Raw genomic sequence first — 20263 nt, forward strand, 5'->3', positions numbered from 1 at the left:
CTCAGTGTTAGACTTTAAAAGCTGTCTTATCAGGAAGGAGTTTGCTTTCCTTCACTGTTCTCCGCTGAAGTGGGCAGGGAGTCAGTGATTGGGACAGGCTTCTCTGCCTTTGTGGCCTTGAAATCTGTGTATCTCTCTCTGTCCCACATGCTGACTGCAGGAATAAACTTCTAGAATGTAACTTCTACAACAGGACCAAGTTGAAATAGCTTTCCCCATTGCATGTGAACATGGATAATATAGCTCCCTATTAATGTTCAATAATGGAGCTACATGAGAAAAATCATGATTACCATTGCAGAATATTACAATAATAACGTGTTGTCAATTGCTCGTGATCTATTTCATGTCCGTTATTTGCACAGGGTATATATGTACTTTATGATACCTTATATAGCTGTACTGGTTCATTTTTCACTTACTTCCCATTTCTCAGCTTTATTTGGCATAGGTGTGATTCTACATAACAAAGACTTCCTCCCTGTCTCTTACTGTAAACCACATTGCTGATGTATAGCTTATTCCCTTTAGTGGGATTCTATACTTGGCATTAGGAGGTCTCAATTTACCCTCTCTGTATCCTCTTTAGCACCTGGTTCAAAAATAATGTAATTATTACTATTTTTAAATGACTAACAGTTGAGTCGACTATGCTAAGTTTTCTATATTCATTATCCCTTTTAATCCTCACAGCACTCTTATGAGAAAGGTACTATTCTTAACCTAATTTCACATGTAATCAGTCTGATTGGATGATGTTAACTAATTCAATGGTTAAGAGTTTGATAGCAGGTCTGCTGATTCTAGAATCCGGTCTTTACCATTACAGCTGAATGTTACACACAGTGTTCATGCTAACAAAACAAAGCAATGCATTTGTTGGCTGAAGGCAGACCCCACGTTCTTTCTCTCAGGTCACGTAAAGTGAGTAAAGAGGAAAACAAAAGAAATCCTTTATCTCAGCAGCAGCCCCGCACTCCCAGGTTTTCTAGGGCCGGTATAAACACAGCTGAGCAGTTGGGCGGAAATGCTGCTTTGAGCCAAGGGAATGTAGTTTGAGTTTCAATGCCTATCATCCTGCCTTATCCTTGGAAGACACTAAATGACATTGACTTGAATCTAATATGTTCACCAGAACAACTAGCCTCAGGATAAAGGGAGAAGTAACAGAATTACCTAGCCATTAGATTATCATTGTATGGTTTTCCACTGCTTTTGAAATCCAAACATGTAGCTTGTGAAGTGGCTAACAGTAATGTCATTGAGCTGCTGCCATTCAGGGGTTCAGAGGTGCTGCCGTGGTAGCCTGGCACAGCATCCTGTTTCTCTTTCGGTCTTCGCATTTTCCGTGATGTAGGTAGGACAGCCATTACTGTTCACCCTAAGAACAAACACTGTGTTTAGTAGTAGACACATTTAATAATGTATGGCAGTACATGGTGATGGACGGAGACTGGACCTGGGGTGGTGAACACACAATACAGCATACAGAAGGTGTGTTGTAGAACTGTGCACCTGAAACCTGTATAATTTAGTACACTGGTGTGATCCCAGTCAACTCACTGGAAAGGAAAAAATACCATAGGGCAGAAATGTGATTCTAATAATTTTGAAAACTTGCCAAGGAGCAGGTGGCTTACACCTCTTTTGTTCTGGGAAAATGGGTTTTGGAGAGCCTTTTAAATCTCACAGGTGTACATACAGATGCAGATCTGTATTTTCAGAAAAGCCCTGGATAATACAAGTTTAATTCAAATGCTACTTCAAACTGGTATCTTGAGTTCTACTTGATTCTATAATTGGGAATAATAGGTCTTTGCTCTGGAGAGTAGAGAATTCCCCTCCCCCTCCCCTTGATGTAGACTGACTTAAAATCAAGAATAACTTGTTCCTGGAAGGTCTGTGTCATTTTGGTCTAGATAGTTGTTCTCAGGATCCTGGAATCAGTGGCCAGGCTATGACAGGAGGGACTTGCCACCTGCCTCCTCCTCCCACTGCAGGTGAGTGAGGCTGTGATGGGGAGCTGGCCTGGGGCTTGTATTCTGTTGCCTGGACTCATCAGTTAGTAGCCCAAACATGTGCTCGTTAAGCCTGAGCAATTAGGATTTTGAGAAAAGAGGGAACAACTGTGGTCTCTTACAGGCCACTGTGGTCAAATTACAAAGTGGATGCTGATGGGTAGGTAGGATCTTATCTTAAGGAAAGATAATATTACTGTCAATCATTCTGGTGTCAATAAAACAAGTCTGATTCTATTTGAAACAAGAATAAGAGGAACAAGATTAAATAGTTGGAGCTAGACTAGAGTTTGGAGGTGCTTAGAAATTCTCCTTGATGGGGTTGAGCTGGTCTTCATAATACCAGAAACCGTGGGAGCTAGTCTGGAACTCTGACCTGAAGTCCAACTGGGCTTGTGGGTCCTAAAGGAGCCACTGCTGATAACAGCTGTTGGTTATTCTGCATTATTTGGTGTTTCCTGGTCTTCAGTGAAGTTTACTAAAGTCAGGACTGGTATCACTTGTGCTAAGAAGAATTAACAAGAGAAGAGCCCTTTTTATTTATTTATTTATTTTTTATGTTCACCCGAGGACATTTTTGCATGTATCTTCAGATAGAGTGGGAGGAAGAGAGGGAGGAAGAGAGAGAGAGAGAAACATCGATGTGAGAGAGACACATGGACTGGTTGCCACCCACACAACCCCAACCGGGGCCGGGGAGAAACTGCAACTGAGGTACATGCCCTTAGCGGGAAGAACCCAGGTCTCTCTGGTCTACGGGTCGACGGAGCAGAACCCTTTCTAGAGCAGAAGAGGAGGTATCGGTGGTGATCACCTCACTCAGACAGGTCTACCCCAATGTCTGCAGGCCTGGGCAGGAGTACAGAGGAGACATGCACACCCACAGCCAAATATTTGAGCATAATGAAGCAAGTTACCTAATTGCCTAGATTAGGTCCCATCCTCCTACCTTGTCAAATCTACCTTCACAGTGACCTGGTAGACCAGTTCAAATTTAGAATTTTCTTCTTTCTCCTCTGTCTACTGCCCGCAACACATCCCCCTCTCTTCCCAGCTGGCGCTGCCCCTCATGAGGCGGGGCCTTGTTCACCCATAAGTGTTCATCCTGGGCCACACTTTCCGTCTTCATACACACTCTCACAGGAAACAGCCACCCTAAGGTGCCCCTTAGCCTGTAGGGTGTGCACACCTGAGTGTTCTAGCTTCAGGATGACAGGCCCAGGGACGAAGCCTGAAGTCCCTCTGGGCGGGACATTCTGGAGTCCCAGGTACCCAGAGCATGGTCCAGAGGGCAAGTAGGCATCTCCACTCATGGGGGGGGGGGGGGGGGCGTGGCGGGGAGAGAGTCAGGCCCTCTTCCCAGGTCTAACAACAGGAATGCCAGCAGAGAATGGTTTTCTCCAATGGCTACCTCATGGGTGTAACCCCAGCAGAAGCGACAGTGGAATGGTAAAGAGAACGAGAGGAGATCGAACAGAATACCTGGAAGGATTCTGCCTGAGATCGAAGCCCCCTCAGGAACTCTCGGACGTAGCTGGAGGGACACTGAGAGGAGCTCATTCCAAGCCAATTGACCACTGGAAGGTTCGACTGTAAAATTCTAATTTGAAAATATGGGGATGTGTTTTCTGAGATGGAGGACATAGGAACAGGTTGCACTGTATAATTCCTTCATCACAACGCATTCCTCAGAGAGGAGAAAACGCGCCACACGGGGCTAAGCGGCTGGTCCACAATCACATTTCTATAGCACAGCCGAGTAAGCCCCCGGATGATAAACCCAGTGCTCTCTGTTTCAAATATACTGAGGAAGCAGCCAGAGGAGGCAAAGGAAGTTCAGGGTGGGTCTGTCATTGAGAGCTCTGCACAGCCTCTTGCTCATACCTGGACGAGAAAAACCCTTGCTTCATTGATTTTCCCGTCGGTCTTCCCACCTCACTGATTTTTGCTGCTGAGTGAATTGGCTCTCTGGTAGTTGGGGTGTTTTATTTCCTTTGAATTCCCTTTACTCAATTTTCTATACTGGTGTATTTTTTTTAACGCTACCACAGTGATTTCTACTTTGAGTCAACATTAGGCCAGTGTGGGATTATTGACTACCCCCAAACTGCTTGCCTCATTCTCATGACTTGGGCATTTTTCTGACCATTTTTAATGCCTTTGTTTCTCATATTGTGTGGCTAGGCTAAAAACCCTGGGTTTCAACTGCATAAATTCTGATTCTTATAAAAAGGAGCCAAGAATGGGTACTACCTATGGTACGTGTACATTTTACTGGGTGCCTTAATGTTCATAGCCTCTGTGACAATGCAACAAAAATAATGACTAGCCTCTACTGAGTGCTGACTGTGCCTGGCGCTATGCTAAGCTCTGCACGTCTGTTTGGTTATTTACTGTCATAGCCCCGTCAAGGAGGAGTGATCACTCCCATGGTAGAAGTGAGGAAACTGGCCGAGAGCATTACATGAACTGCTTACAGCCAGTAATGGTGAAGCTAGGATTTCAGCCCCAGTCTGAGTCACTACATGTTCTTTTTATTATGCTCTGTTCCTCCCATATTTTGTAATACAGTAACTTGGTGTGCATGTTTTTCTTCCGGAAGAAATAAATCATTATTTATAGTTATTATTCTCTGACCCATAAAATATGACTGTCCTGGGAATGTTAGAGCTAGAAGGAACATTAGAAGGAATAGCTAGTCTGATACTCTTATTTTGTGGTTAGAAAACAGTTCAGAGACATTAGGTGGTTTGCAGAAGGTCTTGCAGTGAGTTGTATAGAATCCTAAACCCTTGTTTTCCAAATTCTTATGCTGGTTTTTGCTTGTTTGATTGCTTCCATAAACATTGTTAGGGGCCTATAAGAACTCAATCTGCCAACCTTGAAAATGTAAATGCATAAAGTCTTCGTATCATCATTTTTTAAATCTCTCCTTTTCAACAACAAAACTCAACATTCTCTAAAAAATAATGTAAAAACATTGAATTACCACTTCTTAACTAAAAATTTAGAAACTTAAAGAAACATCTATAAGTTTTCGAAAAGTTAATGAAGGGTAATGTTGTTATCATCAAAAGACTGATGAAATCTAGAATATTTTTAAATGAACAGTACTTGAGCTTTAAAAGAAGACCTTAATTTTATTATTATTACATTTATAGCCATATCATTGCCCTATGAATACATTACTGAAGTTAATAATGGTACCTGCTGTGATTTATAAAGCAAGACATAAAGTGTGGCAAAATTTCCTTACCTCCACCCTGCCTGTTCCCCTGCCTCCGACAGCCATAAGCTGGCATAGTGTAGCATATTAACCACAGGTCAGCAGGTCAACATGCACAATGACAAAACAAATATACTGGGTTACAGAGTGAATTAACATCGATTAGTAGCTCAGCCTCGATTTCCAACTATGCTGCTATTTCTACCACATCATTAGCAGGAAATAATTACTATGTAAAAGAAAGTGGGCAGGGGATGCTTTGTACTTCTTACCATTCCTGAGGGGGAATATGCCATAAGAAATTTATTTTATTTTTTAAATAGTTTTTTCTTAATTTTTTAGAGAGAGGAAGGGAGAGAGAAACCTTGATGTGAGAGAGAAACATGTTATCAGCTGCCTCCTGCACGCCCCCTACTGGGGATTGAGCCCACAGCCTGGGCATGTGCCCTGACCAGGAATGGGACCTCTTGGTGCATGGGATGACATTCAATCCACTGAGCCACACAGGCTGGGCTTGCCATAAGGAGTTTAATAAGGGACTAAAAGGATTACATTCAGAAGAAAAACAGCTCATGAAAAAAAGGATATGCATAGGAACACACACATTTCAAAGTAGTATCATTTATCATTCAGTGTTGCTCAGGCACAATATTGAAATTCTTACATGTCAGAAAACTCAAAGTTTAAATCAATACCTAGTTGCTGTATTCAGCTTATCATGTGCCTGGTAACAGGAGCAGTAGAATTGATGTTAAGTGGTTTTACTACTTACCTACCTACCGAATCACTTCACATTTCTGTCCACTTCCTGTATATTGTGCATAATAGTATGAGCAGCCCACATTCCAATATTGACTCTGTTTACTTTGAGGACAATCACAGAAGAGCTGTTTTGCTATTATAAGACAGCTTACATTTTTTTTAAAGTTTGGCTGAATCAACTAGGAATTCCCCAAAGCAATTTTTTTCATGAATATGTCATTTTTTTTTTTCATTTAAAAAAGAATTGTAATTTGTCTCAGGAAAGTAGCAAAATGTTACATTTCTATGGCTATGTGTGCCCTTTTATGGAGATATTAATAACCAAAAATAAAGGAGGCCTTTTATTTTATAAGAACAGTATAGTATGCTGACACTTCCACCAAATATGGTTATATGGTCTGCAGCTTTAGAGAAATTATGACCCTAAAATACCACTTATTTGGGTTAATTACAGGAAGAGAAGATCTCAGTGTAAAATGCTAGTGTAGAGTCTAAAGTAGAAACATACAAAGGCATGGCATTTTAACTTTCTGGGAAAAGGCATACATTAGGTGATAACTCATAGCATGAGCCACTCACCGCCATACACTCTTTACCTGCCCACTCTCAGATTTCCCACCTGTCTTCACCTTCCTGCTGGCACAGCGGAGAATTCCCTTCCCCTAAGGCCAACTTCTGTGTATCCAGTGGATCCTGTCTCCAACCACCTTACGTGGAACTTTGCACTGTGACTACCTACCTCTTCTCTCCCCACTGTATCCTCAGACTCATTCCTTTCAAACAATTCTTCCCCTCAACTTTCACTTTCAACAGGATTTTAAACACACCTAAGTCCTTTTCATCTTAAAACACACAACACTCTCTTATTGTGTTTTTTGCATAGCCAAGTTTTGCTTCCTCGATTTCCTCATTTCCTATTCATTTCGTTACTTTTAGAAAATATGTTAAAATATTTCGAATATGCATGTATTTCAGCCATTCCAGTCTGAAGCCCACTATGCCCGAACAACTCTCGCTGAAGTCACCAATGACCTTCATGTTGCTACTGCCAATGGCCATGTGTGATCTGCATCTTATTTGACATCTCAGCATTCAACGTGGGCAAGTTGTCTCAACCCTGGCTGATATGCTACCCTCCTCTCTGGCTTTTCTCTGTCTTCTCTATGATTCCCTCCTAACCTCTTCTTCATCTACTCCAGGTTTAAAAAATGGAACTCTTCAGGGAACTGTTTGAAAGTGTTCCCCTTTTTCATCACACTCACTTCTCAGGCAATCTCAACCACTCCTAAGGGTCATGTACCACTTGTGCACAGACAACTCCCAGCATGTGTACCCAGCCCGAACCAAGATTCTGAAATCCAGAAGGCTGTGTCCGGTTGACTGTTCAACATCTTTATTTAGATATGGTACAGACAACTGAAACTCCACATGTCTAAGTTTGAACACATTTTCCACCTAAATCTCCTCTCTGCCAGTGTTTCTTATTGAAAAGTACATCACGTACTCCCTATTGCTCCTATTGAAAACCAGGGAACAAGGTTGAACCAAAACACAGACAATAGCAAACCATTTGTTCAACATTTATTTAGTGGGTGTATTAGATCCCTAGGGCTACCATAACAATTTATCACAAACTTGGAGGCTTAAAAATAACCGAGATTTATTCTCTCATAGTTCAGGAGGCTGGATGTCTGAAGTCAAGCTGTCAGCAGGGTATGCTTCCTTTGAAAGCCCTCGGGAGGAAACCTTCCTTGCCATGTCCAGCTTCTGGTGGCCCCAGGCGTCCCTTGACTTGTGGCTGCCTATGAGTCTCTGCCCCTGCCTTCACATGGTCTTCCCTGTGGCTCTACTTGTCTTATAAGGACAGCAGTCACTGGGTTTAGGGACCACTCCAAATCCAGGATGATTTCATCTCAAGATTCTGAACGAGTTACATCTGCAAAGACCCTGCTTCCAAATAAAGTCACATTCTCAAGTTCTGCATGGACATGAATCTTTGGGGACACAAATTCAACCTCCTCCAGGGGGAGTGGCGAGGAACAAATTTAATAACTAAAAAAATAGAAACATTCACTTCCGCTGGTCAAAATAAGAAAATGTTCTGGGGGGAAATGACAAAAATCTTTGCACTTTTCGAAAGAGTTTTTGTTCTCCCCAACTGTTTTCTTTCCTTTTTTTCCCCCCCTTCTTTGTTCCAAACGTAATAATGTATTATTTGGTATATGAAAGGATTTAAAAATTTTTATAATTTATAAAAAACAATAGAAAAAAAACAAAGTATTTTCAGTAAATAGTACTAGGCCTAGTAGGTTTCAAGATTTTAGTTGGTAGTAAGGGCTAATTTTCAGATGAATGAGCTGAAACCGTGTTCAAAGACAGGCCTGCACTAGCGGAGGGGGCATTTTTTTTAGTTTTCACTAATGGGCACCGTGTACTTCAGCACTGTATACAGCGGGTTGTATTTGTAGTTTACCAAGTCACCCAGTGGAGTTGCAATGCCTTTGAAAGGTCAGCATTTTGACAGCTGTCCTGCTCATCCTCCCTTGAAGTTTGTGTGTCTGAGGTCATCTTTGTCATCTCTGTGCCCTCACTCCCACATCCAATCAAGTCCACTGATTCCACCTTGTAAATATCTCTCCAGTCCAACCCACCTCTTCTCTGCACATTCACTGCCATAAGCCTCGTCCACGCCACCATCTTCACCGGCTTGAACAAGCTCAGTGGCTTCTGAACTGACCTCCCCACATACACCTTTCACAAAGCAACAGCAGAAACGTTTCTAAGTGCAAGTGTGATCATTTCACTCTTCTGTTTCAGTATCATTCCCTTTCCCTTATTTTAGATGCCAAACATTTTAACAAGGCCCTCATGGCACAGCACATTCTGAACTGTCAAAACTCTAGCTTCCTCTCTCACCATGCTTGTTCTTGACCATGTCAAATTCTCTCTAACCCACCTCTCGGCCTTTGCACATGCTGTTCTCTTTGCCTAGTATATTACTCACGAATTTAAAAGCGCAGGTTTTAAAGTCAAGGAGACCTGCATTTGAGATCCCACTCTATTGTTTATGAGCTGGGTGACCTCTTGCCTGCTATTGAACTTTGCGAAGTCTCATTTTCTGCATCAACAAAATGCAAGAGAAAGTAGCATTCCCAGGATTGGTGCCAAGATCAAATATTAAAATAGATTTAGATTATTTCTATGTTACATAGCACTATATAAATCCTAGTTATAATCATTACAATTATTTTAATACCACTATCCAGTTGGAAGCCTTGAATCTTACTTTAAAGTACAATTTGAGGACAATGTTAAATGAACAGATTTGTCTCAATATCTAAGTGCTTATGGAAAACTTTATTTTATTGCTCTTAAACTGATTGTGGTCTAGCTATATGATTATTATAATAATTTTGTCAAACATATTTGTCAGCCTTTATGTGAGTTAAGATCCAACTAAAAGTTCTATTGCCTATATGTAAAATAAGGTGATTCTCTATACAGTTTCCTGGCAGCAGGGTGACCAGTTCATCTTGGTTCACCCAGAACTTTCCTGGTTCTGGCACTGAAGCTCCATATGCTGAAGAGCCATTCAGTTACTTACTGCCGCAAAGTCACCATTCTTAAAGTTCGGCCCAGAACAGGGCAGAGGCAAGTCCGCTGCTCCAATGGCCACCACGAGAGCTGGAGGTGAGCCTGCTCTGGAGGCCCTGGGGAAAGGCGGCCTGACCAGTGTCACGTCCAGCCATGAGTTTTCATGTGCAGTCTGGCCAGAGCCCAAGGGATTTTAGATCTGGTGCTCAGCCTTCTCAGTCCTCCCCACAGCCACCTGTCCGCTAGGTATTACTACCTCATAGACCCCGAATCACCATCTTTCCACTTTTCCCTCCTCCCAGCATCTTCCCTCTCCTGGGTGACATCTATCCTTTGGAAAAAATAGGGCTTCTCCCCTTCTATCTGCCCTTTTTAGGGAAGCCACCTCAGTGATTGGCTGCTAATTTCCTGTCTCCATCTTGTTACAACTTATTGCTGATTCAGCTCCTAAACAAAAGAAAAGAAAGAAAACCTTCAATTTAATATCTGGCTATGTGCCCTCTTTGGTAGTGTTTGAAATATATCCTAAGTAAATTATTGATAGGAAAACAGGAAGCATGGCTATAAGAAAAACATCAAGATCAGTCCCAGGTATTCATAACAGAAGGGCCATTCTGTTGTCATGGTATTTTTATAGTGAAGACCTAGGATTCTTTGGCTCCTTCTGGTCATAAATAACCGGGGTTGGGGTCCAAGTACTGATTGCCTTTACACTGACATATGCTAGGAGGATCGTGTAGTGTCCTAGCAGGGCTGTGGAGTCACCGACTTGGTACTGTGCTATTGTCTTAGTTCCTTACATCTTGTCAGAATTCAGCAGCAATTAATCTGATGCTATCTGTGGCTGCTGGTCACTTGTTTGCCTTAGTCCACATCTTCAACCATCCTTTGTTTGTTTTGGTTCTTTTTAAAAGGCCCTCTTTGTGGTCTTGGGCACTGTGAGTAGATGGAGTGGAACTAGGAGTTAATGTGTAAAGTTTTTCATCTTTGGAGAGTTTTGTTTCAGACTGACTCTGGGTCACATGTACACTGAGTTCAGTTTTTGTTTGGATAGAATGCCTCAGCTTGGAACGAAAGAACAGGAAGTGGTACATTCCAGCCCCCAGGCAGCAGCTTCTGCTTGTCAAGCCTTTCTTGACAATAAGGTTGAGACATTTAGTAACGGCAGCTCTGGGAAGTAATTTACAAATTATGCTAAGAGCAGCAACTAAAAACGGTTTACTATTAAACTAGAAATTATATGAGCACACTAGTGGAAACAAGGTTGTAAAATGCATTTACCTCCAATCCAAGTATCATAAGACTGTGCCAGTTAAAGAGAGAGGCACTTTAGGTGGGAGGGAAACTAAGATCAGAATTGGAATCATCCTCCTGCAAACCGACTCTTTGAGCATGGACATGGAGGAGGAGAAACAACCGCTGCCCAGGTTGTGGAGGTTGGCAGCCAGAACACGGGAGCAAAGAGCCGCTTTAAAGGACACAGTGAAACACACTCAACTTTCAACCATGAAGCATCTGTGGAAGGCAAGAGCAGCGATCAAAGAGCTGGTGTTTTCAGAAGAAGGAACTAGACAAAGACGCCGAGGAGCATGGCTGCAGCTGTTGCAGATGAATCCTGACAAATACATGCATCCAGGCCAGAAGAAACAACTGACCACCTTCTAGTCTTTCCTAAAGTCTGGGATTAACAAATTCTTGGCATGAAGCAACCACTCCTGTTTCTTTCATTCCATCTCTGAGAATGTCCCAGCGTACAGTCTATGCCATTCCTCCAGTGGCAAGGAGATCTCTAGGGGCCTGGCTGAGCCACGGATTGTCGTTCTCCTAAGCCTGACCTCTCCTGATGTGGCATGGCCCAGTTGTTCAGTTATGCCAGATTATAGTCAGACTGTCAACATGTTCAAAGAGAAAAGGTTATGGATAATGTACATTCTTATTGTAAGCATACTTCATTATCCTAAAATGCCACAAAGAATCTACATGTACCTGAATCATACATTCTAACCAGGCCAAGAATTATTCACAGTGTAAAAATGGAAACAGCCAAGTTCATTACAAAGCACAGCTGCTTAGGAAATTAATGAACACTTATTGATGTCCTTTAGAAAAAAGGAGGAGGAAGAGGAGGAGAAAGAAGAGGAGGAGGAGGAGAGGAAGAAGAAGAGGAAGAGGAAGAGGAGGAGGAGGAGGAAGAAGAAGAAGAAGAAGAAGAAGAAGAAGAAGAAGAAGAAGAAGAAGAAGAAGAAGAAGAAGAAGAGGAGGAGGAGATAGGCTGTAAAATGAGACCATTTGTAGATTCAGAAGAAGAAGAAGAGATAGGCTGTAAAATGAGACCATTTGTAGATTCAGAATTACCCAGGTCACCCTTTACTTGTTATACTCAAAAGATAGTAACCTATTCTTAAAACAATCTCCATCTAGTCTCCCAGCACGTTGCTTTGTTATTAGCAATGCCATTTGTGTTTGAGCTAGGAGGAAATCCAATGTCAAATGAAAGGGGTTTCTCCTCTTCATGAATTAGCCTTTCTTTTGCCACACCATCAAAAAAGTGAGGACACTGCTAATTTCCCAAATCGTTTCCAGGCTGGCAACAAATAATTCAAGTAAATCACTGGGTGCCTTTATCTCCAAGTGACTCATGCAGATGCAAGTCAGCTTTATGGGCTTGAAACCCGGCTAAGTTCTCACTGCCTCCTTTGTCTTTTATATAGCACAGCTAGGTTGAAGTGAATTCAAAAATTGTTTTTGAACTATACAACTTGTTATTAGCTATAGCCCATAAATTTTAATCGGCCTACTTGGTTGGATCTAAGTATTATGCTGATATTTGTTTTGCAATCTGAAATATAATCTTGACATAATTCTGGAAAATTATAACTCTATATGGTATGACCCCAAAATAAAGAACATCTGTTTCATTTTTAAAAGGGAAAAGGCATTCACTTATTTCTCATGTCCTCTAACTGAATTTTAAAAAGAGTATTATATGCAAGAAAGTGGACTTAATAATCTAGTATTTTATTTTTTATTTTTTTAAATTTTTTTCTTTATTGACTTTAGAGAGAGAGAGAGGGAGAAGGGAGAGAGAGAGAGAGAAACATTGATGAGCGAGAACATTGATTGGCTGCCTCCTAAATATCCCCCACTGGGGATGGGGCCCACAATTTGGGCATGTGCCCTGACCGGGAATTGAACCGGCGACCTCTTGGTGCATGGGGCAATGCTCAACCACTGAGCTACACTGGCTGGGAAATAATCTAGTATTTTAGAGAAAAATCTTATCTATCTCAAATGAACTTGAGAAAATGGCAAAGAAGGGATTTAGCCAGATGGTTTTGTTAATAAACTCTAAAACATTTTCTCAAACAAGGTAAAATCATTTCTACCCTTATTAGAAAAGAAAAAAATAATGATTTCATATTAAGACTACCTGTCTTCTTCATTAGGAAAATTCAAAGAGTTGGAATCTACAGGTTGGAGCTCCTAATTAGCAATATTTTTCTCCTATTGCAAGACCTGCTTCCTCTGAGTGAGTTTCTGAAGAGGCAGAGATCTTGCTGACTGAAACTACACATAATTATTAAATGATCTTAAAGATCAATGTTATCTTAAGTAACTTTCCTAATGTGTTTGATAATATCATGTTTCAAGAGTAAGCAAGTAATGTGAAGTTAGTAGTCTTCCAATTCTTTCTTTTATTAGATCAAAATTAAGTTCAACTGAAAAGCCATAAAGATAAGCACTATCTACTTGTTAAGCTATCATCAAACATAGAAACTGACTAACCCAAGCAAGTTATATGACCCGTGAAAGCAAGAGATGTTTCTCATCCTTCTTGGTGAATAAAATGCTTCCTGCTGTCACTTATAGCCTAAAACAAATAACAAATATTAACATTAAATTAATGCTGACACTTATCAAAGTCTTCCATTTGAGATTCTCATAGTAATCAATGTACTCATCACTCAAGAATTTGAAATGACACATTCAATACTTTCAATTTTATAGTTTGTTAATTTTAAAACATCCAAAATGGCTGTAGGAGTCCAATTAAACAAGCTATGTTTCAGCAAAAAGAATAAGGCGTTCTGAAATACTTGAACTGAGACAAAAACAGACTTATGTTTCATCTAAATTCATGTATTGACCCCTTGTATAACCTCAAGCAAGTTTCTTATGCCCTCAGAGCCTTGGTTTCCACATAGTAGAAATAGGATAATGGACCTAATTTCAGAATGTCATTTTGCAGGTTAAGGAAGATAACATATATAACTGCATATGTAGTAATAACATATTACTACCTTATTGATCTGTAGTAGGCACTCAAGTTACCAGTAGAACTCTTTTTGTAGAACCCCAATATTATTCATGAGAACTTGCTTCATTACACTGGTTGATGTTCTCAAACTAAGTATCTTTCTAAAATAGAAATAAATAAATAAATTGCCTCTGGTGATATAATACTTCTGATAGGAGGGCTAATGAAAAGTCATTAGGATTGCATCACATCATTCAAAGATCCTTAGGAACCAGAGAAGGTGCTTGTGAGACCCCGGACTGTTTCGTGTGCTACCGTTACCTCTTCAGCCTGTGAAGCACGGAATTCACTGAAAGCATCCTGCTTTTCTTACTCTTCAGCTTCTGTGCATAAACTGGATTTCAGTGACCCAGTCAACCATGTAGTATTGGGGCAGCGTAAGATTAAACAGATGCACTAATGGGAAAAAAAAGTAACGTGAGATGACAACATTTAGTCACTGAGATTCTGCAAAACAGGATGTTCTTTCCACACCACCTCTTCCTCTCATTCACTAAGGATGACGAGTTACAGTACTTTAGTGCAGGGAAGTTACCATCCCAGAAGAAACTTAACATGTCCATCAACTAGAGGTATGTGTTGAGCTTGCTTTCTGATATTTTTAGGGGTTCCCAGGGAGCTAGCAGAGAATATATACCTTTCTATAAAAGCATGATAAATTCCTTGAAGGGGACAGGAAGAGTTAAAACTTATAAGAACTATTATGATAAAACTTTCTTTATAAGAGCTGTAATTGTTAAGGTATCTTAAATAGACAGCACTTGGAAAGAAATAAAAGATCTACCAATGATAAATTGAGAGATAGTGGTACCTAGGAGTCTTAGGTAAAGGACACTTCAATATCCAATCAACATAATCTTCATACAGTCAACTAACATTTGCTAAGTGGCTATTATATAAAAAATACCATGGAAGCCACATGGAATACACTAATTTTTAAAAGTCTAACTTTAGTGTTTATAATAATGAAGACAGACATTTAAAATTAGTAATTTTGCGATGTACTAACACACAGTAACATTTGTGGGCATAGTTATAGGATCACTAAGGAAGTGTACATAATCTTGCTTTAGCGGTATCGGAGAACAATTCCTGGCAGCTAGAACACCATATCTAAGCCTTAAAGGATGACTAGGAGCTAGCCACTAGTAATGAAGGGAGCAAAAGCTATTCCAAGGATAAGAGACCATGTGAAAAAAAAGTCTTAGCAATAAGAAACATGTGCAGGGAACAATAAACAAATAAATACAGAAAGTTAGATGTAGCAGAGAGTAGTAAGAAAGAACAGGGGGATGCAATTTGTGGAGGATCTTATAGGAAAAGGATAGCATGGATGATGAAGAGTTGAAGAGCTTTAAGCAAGGGAGCAATATGGGTTAAATCTGCATTTCAGTTAGGTCCTCCAGCTAGTTTTATAGAGGATAGATTTGAGAGGGAAAGAGAAATGGAGGGAGAAAGAACAATCAAAACTGTTGCATTAATCCAAGTAAGAGATGATCAAGACTAGAACTAAGGTCATGATAGCAAGAATGAAGAAAAGGGATTTGTTAAAGAAGACTTGGTGACAAATTGAGCCAGTCTGGACAAGTGATAAGGTAAGGGATGTACAATGAACTTCTGGATTTCTAACCTGGGCATTTGAAACTTTGGTGAAGACACTAAAGGAAAGAGAATACTCTAAGAGAAGCTAATGAAAGAGGGAAGACGACAACTCACAGCCAATTCCATCTGAGAGGCCAATGACCTATATCAGTGACAGTGACAAACAGGAAACTGGATATGGAAATCTAAAACTTGGAGAGTTGGGACTGGATATTTATGTGGGAGTCATCGGCAAATACGTATTCATTCCATCAAAATGGAGCATTTTTCTCAGGGGAAGCATATAGAGTGAGAAGAGCATCGTACAGAGAACGTAACCCAGGGCTGTAGCAATATTCATTGTGTGGGCGGAAGGCATGCCAGGAGGCGATGGTCAAAATGGTACAAAATAGCTAGAGAGAGAGAGCTTCGTAGATCTTATGGGAAAAGAGAGCGTGAAGAAGTAAAGAAGGACCCACAGCACAAATGTAGCAGAGGCAGAGCAAGATAAGGGCTGACAGCAGCTACTGGACTTAGCAACTGGTGAGACACTGGAGCCTGAGGAGAGCTGAGGCATCTGGGGGATGGAAGAGAGGGTCTGATGTACCCCAGGAAAATTGGGGCAAAAGTTGGTATTCGCCTGCTGGTTGTAAAAAAAAAAAATTCATTTGAGCATATTCAGAGATCGAGAGGAACATGGACAGATCCATTTTCTTTGATAAATCAGACCGAAGATATTATGGATTAATAAAATCTGAAAGCACTTTAAAAATTTATTTAAAACCATAATTCCTTCCCCACCAAATCTTTCATCTATATGCCTAGCGACCTTCAATTTGGACTGATTGTGTTTTTCCTGACTGTTTCAGCCAACGTTTCTGCTGGCACCACTAATAAGCCATGAATGCAAGCAACATAATGAAGAAGGAAGTAGAAGGGGGGAACAAGGCCGTGAAAAATTCAGACTGGAAAATCACCTTCTGAAGGGGTCCAGGTTGGCTGGTCACACACTGAGTAATGCCAAGTTGGCTGTGCTCCTTTGAAATGTATCCAAGCTGCAATCTCAAATGCTAAACACTGCAGAACCCTAAAAAAGTCATATGCTATAAAGTATGAGCTTGGTCCACTTCCAGGGCTGTTATTTTCCAGAGAGAAACCATGGTATCTATAAGTGGTGGCACGAAAGCAATTACTTAATTATCTTATTTCCCAGCAGAAGATGACATCTCACAAGTTCTGTTTGGCTGCATAGCTTTCAGTGTCATCCCTTCTCCGTGAACACCCAGGGTGGTGAAATCAAGGGCGTTCTGACAACGCTCCTGGGCGTGCTGTACCGACTTTGGCTAGCCCAGGAGCTCTGCCCAGTTTCAGGTGGCAGATCCCTCTTAATTATTGCTGTGGTGGTAATACCAGGGGAAATTCGACCTAGAAAGTAAAATTTATTTTTCCTGCTTATCTATCTAGTTCACATGTTTTTGCATAATTGTTTAAAAATAAACCTTTAGGCCCTCTTGCATTTGGGACACAGCCTTGAAGTGGAAAAACTTTATTGGATGTATTTGTATAACCTGGCTTAAATTATTTTGGGGAAAAGGCATACTACTTATAAACTTACACACACACACACACACACACACACACACAATAATGCTCACGTGTGGATACAGAAATCAATCCATGACAAATTCAGTGAGAAATCAAAATACAATTAGCAAACTAAAGAGAGTATGTAACATCTGGCTGCAAATGTTGCTTTCCAGGTGTTTGCTTGGAGTGACAGTACTTAGCTCTCTTGTTTTTGAAAGATAATTCTAAAGATGAAGGATCCCAGCAAGAGTGGTGAAGATGTTTAGACAGAGTAAGGACACACACTGAATGCATATCTATGAGCATCAACACATCAACAAGGGACCTGTTTGTGATTTCCTCGCCTGTCTAAACTTCTATTCAGTTCTATTAGGGAATTTCACCGGTCATCCCAGTGTCCTCAAGTCCACTCCACTACTCTTCAGCACCCTAATATGGCCTGAAATTAGCCAGGATTTGTAGGCAATCATGATTTACATATAAAACAGCAAGTTCTCTTTACTCAAAACCCTCAAGGCAATTGAGAAAGCCTCCAGGTGAGCCAGCTGAGAAATAGATGAGTTGCTTCCTAGATTCTGGTCACACAGCTAAGTTGAGATGGAAACTACATCTCCCTTGGGTTTCTGAGCCACTAGCATCATAGCTGACAATGGCAGCGAAGGTGCAGAATAACTCAATGAAATATTGGACACTAGTAAAAGGTTTCAAAAGCTCATTCCTAGGAATTTAACCTTTTCTGTTTCCAAGTCCTGGGAGGATGCTGCTGCTTCTTATGCTTAATGCTGGAGCTACTTTGTTGCCACAGGAATTAAAACACTGAGTTTCACATCGAGTCACATTCATTTTGGTTCATAGCCCAGGAAAAACTAATCAATAAATAATAACCAAAAAGAGATAATAACATAGAAAAACTGTAGTTGTTTATTGACAAAATAAGAAACAAGAACACTGGATTCCTCAGACCTCATCTATCCCTTTTCTAGAAAGCTATAAAGTATACCTAAGATAACAAAAGATATAAGTCTAAAATGTATAACACTTAAGTTTAAATTTTAAATATGATCTAGAATTTTTTAAAAACTATCTTTTCAGTACTGAGATGATAAGTTTCTGGAAACCGGAGACACTTTTCTCTGTTTCCAGGGTCTAATTTTACCTTGTTTGGTACATAGTAGGTGCTATATTAAAACATTTCTAATTACAAAATTAAAATAGAAATGTTCTTGCTAGTCAGAGAGAACTAGAAAACAAAGGACCATTGTTCTTAAAAAGATTTCTTTGGGAGGTAAGAGAACGGTGGAACCTTTTTTTGACGGTCCTATTTTGAGGTGGAAGAAAGTATAAATCTTGACTGGGGAAAAAAATGAAAACATTATATTTGAAAAATCTAAGAGCAAATTAAATAACACATCACAGAAAAAAAAAAATCTGGTTTTTGTTCACACTATCATTTCTATGTGAAATTCTAATGTGAAATTTTACAATGGTGCCAAACCACACTATGACTAACCGAGAAGAAGCCAATCGAACATGACAGACCCCATGGGGTTGGGTACAGTGGAAGCCTGAAGGTCCTGTCAGCCATGGGCCGAAAGGCCTCTTGCCATAACCCACCTGTGCCTGCTGTTTAAGACCAGCCAGACATTCAAAGCATTGAGTTTTTTTTGTTTTTTTTAAATAACTTTGTTATTATGTGAGAATTAATGCTACATTCTTCTACATTTAGAAGTGATAGGAGCTGCAAGAATAAAAACCAAGAACTTCGTGGCTCCCCTTAACACTCCAGTTCTTTATTATTTTTACAAAGGAATTTTTCATATAAGAAAGCCGGTTGATGGCTTGAAAAGAGAGGATGCTTACAACAATCTTGTAATTGTCCATTTAAACTAAGCGACTTTAAGTTTGAACACAAAAACTTCACTGTATCTAGAGGGGTAAGAAAACCTAGTGGTTTCAAATCAGAAGATATTTTCATCTTGCTGTTTAGAAACTATTGCTAGAGGGAAAGCTTGAGAGTAAGGATAATGATGTTGTTTTTTGCCTCCTCATAGAATTTAAGACGAGCCATTTAACTCAACTAGTCCTTCATTACTGCATCCCCTAAACAGATATTTATGTCTTCTCCCTCTGCTAACCAGCTTAGAGGTCAATGAAATAACCATTCGAAATGGTGTCATGATATATCTTTTATAGAGATAAAGCCTATAGCCCATTTCTAAGATGTTTTACCTCTTCCTTCTCCGAGGTGGGCCTGGCTTTGCTGAAAATATCAGAGGAGAGGCATTAGTTGAATAATGAAGGCAACGTAAAAATATTTTCATTCCTGCCCTTCCCATTAAGTTGTGACTCATTCTTCAAGTGTGGTATTATAGTAGCTTCCTCTGGAAGTTTAATGTCACACACAGATTGCTCCCTTAGGTAGCACATCTCTTATCTTGGACAACATGAGTGTATAAATGGAATAATTATAGCATTCTTTATGTCACCCCCACAGATGCTACAAAGTTATTCATACAGGTCTGAAGGCATTATTAATTATTAGAAGAGTAAAATTAACTCTGATTTAAAACATTACTTTCTGGTAAATTCAAGGTTTTTAAATAGGGGAATGGCATAAAAGGGACAGGGGTTGAGTTTGAGAAGAAAGCTAACAAAGTTATCACCCTGTGAAACCTTTTGGAAGGGAAAGCATTTTCTTATTTCCTAACACTCAAATACACTGATCTGGCTAGATTCCCATCTTAAACCCCTCGCCTCCTTGTTAACTCCATGTGGCCTTCACTCCTTCTCTTGCCCCCATTTCCTCATCTCTAAAGTGGAATAAAAATAATAGCACCAAACATCAGAATGGAAAGAAATGAGAGAATTAAGCGCTTGGTGCATTAACCATTCAGTTTGTATTTGTAGTGCCGTGTTTAATGGGCACATGGTAAGTACTTGGTAGCTATTACAGATGAGAGAGGACTCATTTATCATTTAGCAGTATTACTGTATTTTATGTCTGCAGCAAAGTTATTTTATTCTTACCTTGGATGTGAAGGGCTAGTGCATTGAGACCAGACAAAAGGCAAAATAGATTTCGAATGACAAGAGAGAAGTCTTTATGAAGGGTACAGATTCATTCTTGGCCTCAAGGAATCTCAGTAGTGGGTGGGTCTTTTTGTTTGCTTGTTTGTT

General features: G+C 40.2%; 1 long non-coding RNA gene across 1 annotated transcript in view; it reads right to left on the reverse strand.

Annotated features, from left to right (window-relative positions):
• Positions 1 to 545: 545 nt before the first annotated feature.
• Positions 546 to 20263, reverse strand: part of LOC118625471 — a 45201-nt gene continuing 25483 nt past the window's right edge. The window contains exon 3 of the long non-coding RNA XR_004958680.1: positions 546 to 1381. This is a non-coding gene — a long non-coding RNA (uncharacterized LOC118625471). The remainder of the gene's footprint in view (positions 1382 to 20263) is intronic.

Source organism: Molossus molossus, unplaced genomic scaffold, assembly GCF_014108415.1.
Source record: "Molossus molossus isolate mMolMol1 unplaced genomic scaffold, mMolMol1.p scaffold_m16_p_11, whole genome shotgun sequence".
In the NCBI taxonomy this organism is placed as follows: Eukaryota; Metazoa; Chordata; class Mammalia; order Chiroptera; family Molossidae; genus Molossus; species Molossus molossus.